Consider the following 3,281-nt stretch of genomic DNA (forward strand, 5'->3'; position numbering starts at 1 on the left):
GGTTTGCTGGGGCAGCCGTGCTAAGAATGAGAGTGAGAACGGAGGGGAAGAGGAAAGGAGGGGGCAGGGAGGGGGCAGGGTGTCCTCATGTCTTCAGCATCATCCTGCCCGGCACTGCCCGTGTCCAACGGCCTATGATTCCCGGAAGGACCCGTCTGTTGGAGAGGGCCCTGGGGCGCAGGCGAGGCAGCTGACGAGGTGGAGGAAGAGGTGGTGACTCTGCGTTCGACTTGGGTCCTGTCTCCATGGAGCAGCACTGAGCTGTGAGGGATGGGAGGCCCACCGAGGCCGGAGCAGGGCACAGCCAGGCAGGTCCCCGTGCCGCCTTAGTGGCCAGGGCACCGCAGGGAGCGCAGGTCTGGGACCAGGGATCAGTGTGCGCAGAGGAACGGGTGGCCTGCCCTGCGGACCCTCGAGCCTCTCCTGCCTCTCCACCTCGCAGGCCCTGGGCCAGGAGGGAGGCGCTGTCCAGGTGGAAGGGGTCTGTCTGCTCAGATGCTCACCCTCCAGCACGGGCATGTGGGAGGCAGGTGATGGGAAGGACGGAGATGCTCGGCCTGGCCAGTGGGGTCTGAGCTGGCACAGCATGGCCTCCTCGGGGTGCCAGGGGAGGGGCGGGGTGCACTGGCCCACTACCTACCCTACTCTGTGTATGCAGAAGTGAAGATGGTGGGTCTGGGGTCCCAGGATGAGATGGCCATCCAAGTTTGCCCTGGCTCTCCTGGCCTGCCAGGGCCCAAAGATGGGTACCTGGCTGCGGGGGGAGGGTGCTCCAGGGTGGAGGTGCTTCTGCCTCCTCTCCTGGGCCAGCCTGCCCTGCCCCCGCCCAGGGGATGGGGTCCAGTTCGGCCCTTGTATTTGTAGGAGAACAGGCCCCCCAGGCAGCCCAGGGAAGATGAGGCTGGCCGGGAGCAGATAAGAGGGGCGACCGCTGGCCCGTCTGCCAGGGGGTCTGCCCAGGGTCCCCCAGGATCAGGAATGCAGAGCAGCTGCACCATGCCCCCTAAGCGCTGTCACCCAGGCTCTGCCAGCTTCCCCCCCCAACTTCCCAGTAGGTTCCTCCCACCACACCTGTGCATCTACACACACATAGGACTCATGGGTGCACCCACAGGCACACCTGCACAGCCTACAGGGCGGGGGCCCCCTGTGGAGCCAGGTACCCAGCCCCCACAGGGCTGCTCTGAGAGAAACGTCCATCCCTCCCGCAGAGAGACGAGGAGCCACCTCCCTAGGCAGTGGCTCCAACAGAGAGGGGAGGTGGCCCCCTGGACCTCATCCGATCTAAGTAGTGGGGACGCCACCCCCCACCCAGGCTTGCTCTGCCTGGCACTGCTGGGAGGTCACAGCCCAGACAGGAGGCCGGCAGGGCAGAAGGCTTGGGTCGGGGCGTCCAGCTCCAGGGACCAAGCCGGCACCCTGTATCTCTCCAGGGGAGAAAGGTACCCGGGGGCCCACAGCGTCCCCCAGTGAGAGCCTTCCCGACTTCCGTGTGTGTTCCTTGCCCCGCGGTTCCGGTCCTGGGACCCCTGTGGGGGTGGAGCAGACGGGAGGCGGCAGCAGGGCCCTGGGGCCCAAGGAGGAGTGGAGGGAGGGCTCGCCTGACCTGCCCTCCAGCCCAGCCTGGGGGCCAAACTGACCTGGGAAGTCCCAGGGGCCCACCCAGTCCCCCCCCCCACTGTGACGACCTGTCTCAACTCTGGAGAGGGTCACAGAGAGTCAGAGAGTGGCCAGAGGCCCCCAGAGGAGCCTGGGGCAGGCAGGAGGGAGGACAGTGCTGATGGGGTGGGCTTTGGGGTACAATGGGGGGCCCCAGGGGTGGAGCATCTGTGAAGGGGATGTCTTCTGCCCAGGAGAGAAGGTGCTGAGGTGCCAGAGAGGTGAGTGACCTCGTCCTCCCCCACCCCCGCAAGGCCAGTGTGGGACCACATCCCAGATCACGGTGGCGTCTGTGCCCTCCCCAAGGAGCACACCCCAGGCACAGGCACCTCTTCACTTCACTGCCTCTCAGGGGCCTGCAACTGCAAGGACCTGACCGACAGGTACACCATCTACCCACCTGACTGCCAGGCTGACTGCGCTCTGTGACATGGACGCTCTGTGACATGGACGTGGGCGGTGGGGGCCGGATGGTGAGTGGGGGCCTGCAAACCTGGGCACCAGAGGTTGAGTCACCGCACTCAGACTGGAGACAGCGGGACGGCCAGGGACCACGTGTTGGCGCCCCCTAGCGGGAGAACCGCGCACCTACGGGTTGGCATCCCGCGCGTGTGCGGGGTGAGAGGGGCGGCGCGGGCGTGGACACTGCCGCTGGTGGCTGGTGGCGCAGCCGCTGGTGGCGCAGCCGCAGGGCCCTCCGCCGCGGCCACGCCGCCGGCTTTGCACGCCCTGCGCCACCTTCTCAGCAACGCGTCCTCCGCCGTCAGGGCTGTTCCACATGGGGCCAGCCCCGCCGGCTTCTGCCCCGTAGAACCGCGGGCTCACACCCCACAGGTGTCCGGCGCCCCGTGGACGGCTCTGTGGGCTCCTTGCGGGACTGGGAGTCCTTCGAAAGAGGCTCCAGCAGCCTGGCCGCGGAGTTCTGGCTGGGCAGGGGGCCCGCGGGCCAGACCCCGGCCCGGCCTCACCCCTTCCCTTCCCGCCTTCCGACTGCTGCGGCCAGGGAACCAGGAGCTCAGGGGCGACCTGAAGGATTTCGAAGGCGGAGCCTCTCCCGCCAAACACAGCTCCTTCCCGGGGTCTGGAGAAGAGAAACACGCTGGCGGGGGGGCGTTTCTCGGTGGTTCTGGCGAGCCTGAGGCCCTGCGGGGTGCAGAGTGTTCCAGGAAGCGACACAGACGCAGGGATTCGGACGCTCAGACGACTTCGTTAGAGGAAGGAGAATTTATTGCCGAGGGAGCGCATGAGGCTCCCCCGGTTAGATTTCTACAGCTCACAGACCTCTGCAGTGTCCACGCAGGGGGCGCGACTCCTTCGCCTGAGGTTCTGCGTGCACCTCGTGACTCAGGATGGGAGGGGGAGCTTCGGGTGGGGGCCGCAGGGGAGGAATTTCCAGACCACGGTTCTATCTACGTACAGGTCATTTTGCCTTGTAGAACCCGCGACCTTGGCGCTATCAACACTGCTACTGTCCGGGATTCTCGGACAGACGGGACACCGAGGCTATAGGCAGAAAGGAGCACTTACTGATGCCCGCGCCGGCTCAGCGGATTCCTGTGCAAAGGCTGAGCCCTGGTTGTAACGTAACGGGCAGTTTTGCACAGTCTTGTTCTGCCTGCCCA

Source organism: Pteropus alecto, unplaced genomic scaffold (assembly GCF_000325575.1).
Source record: "Pteropus alecto unplaced genomic scaffold, ASM32557v1 scaffold67, whole genome shotgun sequence".
NCBI lineage: Eukaryota > Metazoa > Chordata > Mammalia > Chiroptera > Pteropodidae > Pteropus > Pteropus alecto.